Source organism: Pteronotus mesoamericanus, unplaced genomic scaffold (genome assembly GCF_021234165.1).
Source record: "Pteronotus mesoamericanus isolate MK-2021 breed Mesoamerican mustached bat unplaced genomic scaffold, CSHL_Meso_final contig_32, whole genome shotgun sequence".
In the NCBI taxonomy this organism is placed as follows: Eukaryota; Metazoa; Chordata; class Mammalia; order Chiroptera; family Mormoopidae; genus Pteronotus; species Pteronotus mesoamericanus.
This window is the reverse complement of record NW_026555134.1, coordinates 9,827,776-9,836,902: the sequence shown is the minus strand read 5'-3', so window position 1 is coordinate 9,836,902 and position 9,127 is coordinate 9,827,776. Positions and strand designations below refer to the sequence as shown.

General features: G+C 32.1%; 1 long non-coding RNA gene across 1 annotated transcript in view; it reads right to left on the bottom strand.

The window, feature by feature from the left end:
- Positions 1–207: 207 nt before the first annotated feature.
- The window catches only part of LOC129072467 (uncharacterized), a 112,701-nt gene continuing 103,781 nt past the window's right edge, over positions 208–9,127 (bottom strand). The window contains exon 4 of the long non-coding RNA XR_008529354.1: positions 208–1,053. This is a non-coding gene — a long non-coding RNA (uncharacterized LOC129072467). The remainder of the gene's footprint in view (positions 1,054–9,127) is intronic.

The following is a 9,127-nucleotide window of genomic DNA, read 5'->3' as shown; positions in this document are numbered from 1 at the left end:
GAAATCACAGAAAGTCAGAAGATTGTTACATTATCCTTTCCAATTATGCAGTTTTACACATAAAGAGATATACTTTCAAAGTTAAATGCTTCTATAAAATTGCAGTCAAAATAGAGCCAGTAGCTGAACCCAGATTCAGTGTTTTCTCTGCTATTCTCCAATGTCTTACTTCTATACTACTGTATGTTTCCCTTTGTTTTTGCCCCACATGGTGAATATCTTCTACTGAGGTTATAATGTGTATTACTAATGTGGATTAGTAAGACTTCGGGTGCTATACAATTAAAGCTTTTTGAAGAACAAGATGGACGTGCAGTCTAATTTTCTCTGCACAGCATAGTACATGAGAAGTTTTAATGGAAACTACTGCTCAACTTCCACAGTAAGAAAACACTTAAAATGACATAACTCTCCTTAAAGATAAAAATCAGTCAGAAAACTATTTCCTAGAACGTAGTCAAATTCTTTCTATTCACATTAGAAATTTAGAATAAGTACATGAGAAAAAAATGAAGCTGGTACTCAACAGAAAGATAGCCTTTTTGCAAAGAAATCCACACTTAATTTTGACATTATTTTGGTCTAGCAAAGCAGATTTGTGTGTCTTCATGCATGTTTTCTTTAAAAATATTTAAGAGTAATTCTGAGGCTTATGAATGTGGGAGATTAAACACATGTGCTGCCTTTACTTATTTTTCAGACCCTACAAATTATAGTGAACATGTACAGAACATGAAGAACATATAGAGTGGTTAAGGTAATGACTTCAGAGAAGAGCAGTTAGTTTTAGAAAATGCAAAGTAGATGGGTGTGGGGTAATATATTTTGGAAACTACAGGGAGCTGTATCTTAATTCTGTTTTGATGTATTTCTCTCTCACACAGTTTTTATGCTTGTTGATGCACCAAAATATCTTCTGTGGCCAGTAGGATTCTCTTCCAGTTGGCTCTTGTGTACTTTAGACATGATCCTAGTAGCTTTGAAAGCTTCTTTTGTTCTCTGGTATGTGAAGCTCATTTAGACCTTCGTCCTGAGGAGTCCTAGTTTCTATGACTGGAAAAGAAATATTTAGAGATCACAATCTTGGCTCTCAGTGTGATCAAGTCTAGTAAGCTTGTTCACTTTACCCCAGAGTAATCTTATCAATAGTGTTAGTTTGACATGACACAATTTCAGGTTCATTCTTTTCAAAACAGTCTTGCTATTTGTCTTCAAACATTCTTGTGTTCTATGCATTTTTCTTGGTTTAGTAAAATGCTCTCAGAATATATATTTGCATCCCCCAGACTTTTGAGTTCTTACAACTGAATAATCTAATTGTCATGTTGTTTAGAAACTCTAAGGATTCAGTGTCTTGAAGTGTGATGCATCACGTTATAAACAAAATTTGGGAAAGAATATATGTGATGTTGTCACTGGCTAACATTTTTGTGTAAGAAGAAAGTGGGAAAAGATTGTTTTTAGCTGTTTTGATGTTACCCTGAAAGGACAAGAGGAATTGTGGTTATTTGTATTCTCACCACAATACTTAAAACTACTTCTTGTTAAAGGTTCTTGGTTTGTTTGTTTTTTTAATATTTGTTTTTTGGTGAACTGTGAAGTCTAATTGTCAAGCAATACATATACTATGACATAAATATATTTTCACAAATATAAAACATAGAAATTTAAAAGAAATATCATACAGTGTCTTCTAAAAGCAATTTCTTCAACCTATTTCAGAAGATAAAATGATATTAATGCTAAAAGAAAATTAAAAAGGAACACAACAAACTGTGTAATACTACCATTGTTATATCATTTACATATGATTTTTAATAAAAAATTAATTTGAGTTGGAAATATACCCACTCATTTGTTAATTCATTTATTTACTTATACATCCTTTTCCAAAAGTGTTGAAGTGATTTATAGAAATGTATGTTGAGCAAGTAAGAAAAAAGGACTCATGGGCATGGACAACAGTATGGTGATAGCTGGGGGGGAAGGGGAGGTATAAGGGGACTAAGTGGTAATGGAAAAAATATAATAAAGAGTAAATTAACTTAGAAATAAAAGAAATACATATAGTATAAATTTAAAATCACATCACATCACATAAATTTAGAATCACAGTGCCCACAATTGTCAAATGAATAGAGGAATTGTGTAAAGAGAAATTTGACTACAAGTATTAATAATTTTAGAAATATGTACAACTTATAAATTGAGACTCTTCCTTTAATTTACATTAATATAAGTTAAAGGTTTAACAATTAAGATAGTCAATGCAAAACTTTTATAGCAGTGATGTGTTTAACATTGAACACAGCATACATGTCCCACTATATATGAATATTTCAATTAAATGATGAAACATTTATATGACATATTATTATGAAGTCATTAAATATCATGTTTTTAAATAATGTTTAATGACCTAAAATACTTCATGTAACATTATTTTTAATATAATACAAAATTATATTTTAGTATATTTAAAACCTTTGAAAATAGTCATCCACACAAATTCACAGAAAACTATAATGTAAATAGGTCAAAGAATTTGAAGTGGTTATTTTGGATGGTTATTTACAGGTAATTTTAAATTTGTTTTACATTATTTTCTGTATTTTTTCAGAGATTTTCCAAGCATTTCTTTTGTAGGACTACTTTTTTGGTGAGATAAAATTCTATTGACTCTTTAGAGTTTAACACATGCAAAAATTAAAATCAAATTTGTGTGATGGTCAGATGGGAAAATACAAGAAAAGTAATTCATCTATAAATTTAGAGGCATAATTAGCATGCTTTGAAGTATTTTCTAGCTACTAAAATGGACCACACATTTAGGACCAGAGTTTCTGATGACCAGGTAAACATAGACACAAAAAACCCTTATATGATTGACAGTATAAATAAGTTAAAAGCAAACCAGATACTCAGAGGAAACACAATTGGCCTTCGTAATGGGGCTTAAGAGACCTTCTGTTGGTCTTTACAAGAGGATAGTGTTATATTGTCAAATAAAATAGATAGGAAGTCTTTGTTGAATGAACAGGATTTCAACTAAATGTTTAGGTTTGAATATTTGAATAGGTAGAGAGGACACTAGACAGACACATTACAAACAGAGAAAAGAACAGGGACAAAGCTATAAAGTGATGAATGAGCGTCACGTTTCAGGTCATTTAAGATAACAAGAATAGAGCATTTGTGTTGGAGAAATTTTGGTAGAGTATGACATACAAATGTCAAATATGAGGCTCTTAGGGAATATAAGACTTTTTAAAATAAAGATGGAATTAGAAAGAGAGAGAGCAGAGAAAGAGAGAAAAGATACATTAAGATATATTGAGGAGAAAGGGTATGTATCACTACCTTAAAAAAATACTAATCAATCCATAGAGGGAGGAAAATACTCAAAGTTTAGTTTTATATATTTAGAAAGAAAACATTAGAACATAATATATAATAGCTACTGTTTATTGACCTTTTAGGGAGTGCTGGATGTTTTTACTTGTCTTTAATCTTTACAAAAATTTTCAAGGTGGGAATTTTTATTCCCATTTTAAAGAAAAGGACATTCAATTGTTCAGTTGCCAAGTTTGTACAACTGGTAAGTAGAAAAGTAAAGTTTTTCACCAGTTCTCTCTAATTACAATGCTTACATTCATTTGCATATCTATAATTTGGTGGCTAAAAATGCAGGCTATGGATTCAGACCTGTAGGTTTAAAAATTGTCCCATTAGCTGTTAGAATCTGTTGTTATCTCAGTTTCCTGATCTTATTACTGAGTGTGATAAAATATTTAAAAAGTCAACTTTGAGGGTTCAATGATTTATTGTTCATAACATACTTAAGACAAGGCTTAGGCACGTAGTGTTTATCTCTCATTATGCTTTCCTGTCTCACCTTACCTTGAGACAAATGTGATGAAAATGTAGGAAAAATAATATTCTAATATATTTATTTGAAATAAAATATTTAGTAATATTTGACACATATGTTTTAAAAGAAAAAATATGTTCCTTAAATTTAGTACACAATGCTTCCTCAGAACTCAAGTACTTAAACTTTCCAGAAAGCTCTTCAAAATTTTATCTTAACACTCAGGTCCATGATTTAATACAAGTACTAGAGACAATCTATTATTCCTGGAAGAGCATGTGATACATTCAGATATTATGTAAAAGTCTAGTGACATATATGAAATTATATTTACCTCTATTAAAATTCTTTTTTGCTGACAACTTCCAGAATGTATTCATCTTTATCATCAATGGAAGTACCCTTCTACTATGCTGCAATTAAGATATTGCATACAGACTAATTGCCTGTGTGGACTGGCCATTCACCACTTTAAACGTGGACTTTATAACACAGACTAGCAGTTTTAGACATTTTTTAAGTTTATAGTAAGGCTTTTCTGCAAGAAGAAAAAAAGGAATTTATTTGTAAAAAATAGTGTATTTATCCTTACATATTTAAACTTCAGTCATCTTCAAAGTACTCTCCATTTGATACTATACACCTATGAAGATGTTTTTTTCCACTGCTTAAAATAGTTGTTTAACTCGTTGATTTCAATGCCCTTTAGTGCCTCTGCTGTGTTTTGTTTCACCTCATCAATGTCGGCAAAATGTTTCCCTTTCAGGATTTTTTTCATCTCGGGAAACAAAAAAAAGTAGCTTGGGGCCAGATCAGGTGAATAGAGAGGGTGGGCCATGGGGATCATGTTGCTTTTGGTCAAAACCTGCTGAATATTCAGTGCGGTGTGGGCAGGTGCGCTCCTAAATCCCCCATCATGAAATGGGTAAACACATGAAAGAATCTTCAAAAAAAAATTCACTGAAGCTGAATGCAGCCTCTCACAACAATGCTAACTGGTCCACTGATACAGAGGGGTTCCTAGAACACTCATCTAGCAGGGGAAGCCTGTACTCCCAGGGGTCCACCCTCCATCAGATAATTCTGTTTTAGGAGGTGTCCCCCTCAAATAACTTGCATTTTTTTATCCAAACAATACAGTTCACTCATACCTTTTCAGATTATCCTTCAACCATTCAAGCATGAGTTTTTCAAACAGACTTTAAAACCAAGTTTTTCTGTTATAATTTTCATGACAGTTCTCCATATTGCAGGAAAAAAATCTCAGATTCAGAAACTTAATTGATCCCTCTAATCTCTGAGAGACAGTGAAGTAAGGCTTAATAAAAAAAAAGTTGTTCTTGCTTATAAATATTATGTTTCAGAATAAGTCATCTGCTCTTCTGTGGTGGTACAAAGACAATGAGGATAAAAAAGGAAATCAAGGATCTGGCCTGACAGGTTGATTGTTTTGAAATAAAAAAATAAAATAACTGCTCAGCAGAACTATAAGAAAACCTATTATGTATTAGCATTATTAATAACAAAGAAGTAATAGTTTTGTATTTAAGCTTTCTTTTATCTTTAATTCCTAAATGCCTAAAAACAAATTGGAACAAAAGGGTTAAGAATAGAAGAAATAGACAAAATCTGAGTTTTGTTACATATCATATACCTTTTGAATTTAGCAGTTTTGATGACTTTTACTTGCTATGTGTTTGGATTTTATGAATAATTTTTCAAAAGTAAACATAAATGTTATTTTCCTAAATAATAGTGCAGTTACACCCCACCACATCATGATAACACTGTTGAAAAGTAAAGGAAAAGTAACCTTAAAAGCAGCAAGAAATAAACTATAACTTGCCTGTAGGGGGAAAAAAAAACAATTCAAATGAGGGTGCATTTTTCAGCAGAAAACCATGCACACACACACACGCACACGCGCACACACACACACACACGCAGGGGCCCAGGATTTTTCAAATGCTGGAAGGAACAATCAGTCCTGAATTTTATGTCCAGCAGAAATAGTTTCAGGAAGAAAGAATAATGGAAAAAGTAAATGTAAATATAATATATTTTCCTTCTCTCCTTGAGTACTTTAAATTACATTTGACAGAACAAAAATATAACATTGACTGATTTGGATATCAATATATATAATGGAATATTTAAGACAATTATACTATAAACAGTGGAAGATTAAGGGACTTAAAAGGAGGTGAAACTTCTATGCTTCATGTGAACTGGAAAATGTGAACAGCAGTAGTTCTTTGTGGTGATGGAATAGTTCTCAATCTCGATTGAGGTGCTGGTTATAAGAATCTATACATAAAGGGTAGAGCAAAAGTAGGTTTACAGTTCTGAGTATGTGAAACAGTTTATTCCCATATTATTTATTTATTATTGTATTATTTTCCATATAAGCAATTGTAAACCTATTTTTTTATTCCACCCTGTGTGTGCTAAAGTGGCATATAACTGTACACACACATTGTATCAATATAAATTCCTGCTCCTGATTTTCGCTATAGTTATACAAGATGTAATTATTGGGGGGAAATGAATAAAGGATTCATGGGACCTCTATGTACTATCTTTGCAACTTCCCATAAATCTGTACTTATATCAAAATTAAAAGTTAAATTGCACACATACACATACACTTAGAAAAACAAGGAATGTTGTTTTGGAAAGACTTGTGTATGTGGCAAACTCTTACGCCTTTATTCTACTCAGAATGATCCTGATTTTAGATTCCCAAAGGTTTAAAATCCATAAATAGATTCTTAAAAATAACTATTCAACTGACCTTTAAGCCTAGCAACATGTCAAAGAAATTGATTAGCAGGAAATGTCTGAGTTACATCTTTCAAATTGTTTTGAAATGGACATTCAAGCAGAAATCAGTTGAAGGACAGAATCATTTACACAGTGATAGGAATTAAACCAACAGCACGATGATCCATTGTGTCAGGAAAAATATCCCTAACCTCAAAATATTAAAAATTAAGGCCTTGTTTGGTTTTTAAATTATTTTTATTTTGAAATAATTCTAGATTCATAAGAGGATGCAAAGCAATGTACTGACAAGTCTCATGTGCCACCGCCTCTTCCAATGTCAGTCTGTCTCACAGCTACAGGACACTGTTCCAACTGAGAAACTGATAATGGTGTAACCCATAGAGGTTAGTCAGATTTCAACAGTTATATGCGATTGTGTGTGTGTGTGTGTGTGTGTGTGTGCATGTGTGTGTGTGTAGGTCTATTCAATTTCTTTACATGTATAATCTTGGGTGATGAACCGCCCTAATGACGAAGAGGGAAGACGCGAGGGGAACAGGGATGGCATAACAAAGGGGGTGAAAAGAGAGTCATGTGGTGATAGTACAGATGTCTGAATTGTTTTTAACATAAATTGTAGAATTTGTTTTTATTAAGGTCTTTAACATTTATTTAGAGCAAGGTTTATACTGCTGTCCATGAGACAAAATTCCTCATGAATAAAATAAAAATAAATAAGCAAGAATGGTGATCTTGAAGGAAGAATTTATTAAAAACATGGCCTACCATTCTCTTTTCAGATTGTTTTACCATTTAAATTAAAGTTTCTGGGGGCAAAATATATTTGACAACAAATAGAATTCAAATGACCTCTTGTATGTGTTAACCTTATTAATTGCTTTAACATCCAAGTGCCTGCATTTACTGGCATAGAAAGTTCCTGTTATTTATTGCCATTTATTGTGGAAGACCTTTGTTCTCTGTGTTTTTCAGCTCTGTTATTCTTAAGAGCCAGGAACTCTGACAGCTGCTGCCAACCCTGTGCAGTTTGTTTAAAACAATAGGGAAAATTGCCTAGCAACCTCACATCCAGCTTCTGGTACCCTTCTGGAGATTACATTCCACACACAGTCTGCTCATCTCCACAAGCTCACAGGGGAAAACACACACACACACACTAATCAGAACTAGACTGACCTTCACTTTTCTAAAATACATGGCCCCATTGTTCACAACCACACGCAGATCAGAGTTCATTTGTTATGTACTCTGAGAAGATCCCATAGAGATTTCACCCTTTGAAGAGTTTGTTAGGAGTGTACTTTTAAAGATATGAATGTGCAGCCTCCCTTGCTAAAATGGGGGGAGGGTAGGATATGCTGCTTACACTTTACTAAATATATAATGACTTGACTTCAACTTGAGAATGCTTATTTGTGGTTTGCTTTCCCTATCTAGACTGATTTCAGCAATCACTTAATTTCTTTATCCTAATATCTTAGCCTGTCAAACAGGAACTTAGACTAAATGCCTGCTGAGTCCCTTCTCATCTAATGTTCCATGATCCCATAAATGGCTTTCGTCTTTCATTAGACAGTTTTATACAGAAAATCAAGAAAGAGGAAATGATTATGGAAGATACATTTAAAAAAAATTTTTATCTCTGCCATTGGGCCAAATATTTCTATTTGTAAAATGGAAGAGAAGGATGGGTCAAATGACCACAAACACCTACAAAATACTGGGAAGAGGTAGGCAGTACAAACATGCAATTATTCGATATGATAACTAAAGTGTTATACATATATAACACTTTATACATATATATTATATATATTTTATATATATATATATAATCTTATCATGTGTTAGGAAATGATTTAAGGTCAGAAGCAGTAAGAGAGAAAAATTCTAATGCAGAATTCAGAAACGACAGTCTGTGGACCAAATCCAGACTGTTACCTAATTTTGTAAATAAAAGTTTATTGGAATATGGCATACCCATTTTTTATACATATATTGTCTATGGTTGTTATCCTGCTACAATAGCAGAGGTAAATAATTGTAATAGAGGTCATTAGTTCCCAAAAGCCAAAATGTTTACTATTTGACCTAGAAAAGTTTATTGATCTTTGTTATAATGCATGAGAAACTTTGCTATTTATTTAGACTTGAAATCAGTCACCTCAACCAGACTATGTACATATTAATGAAAGAAAAAATTATAAATATTAAATTATAGAATCCAGTGTTCTAGATACTCTATTGTTTTTTTCAATTGAGCAAATAATCAATAAGAAATTAAGGCTGAATTTGACTGAAGAGGAATGATTTGTGTTTGTCATCAATTTTTCAAAATGGATTAACTATTATCTTTAAGTTTTCTCATATTTATAGCTAAATATTTGAAAATTGTTTGGAAATATCAAGGTTACTACATTTCAAATGTAATATCTATTTAGAGGATCTTATGTGAATATTTGGAACTTT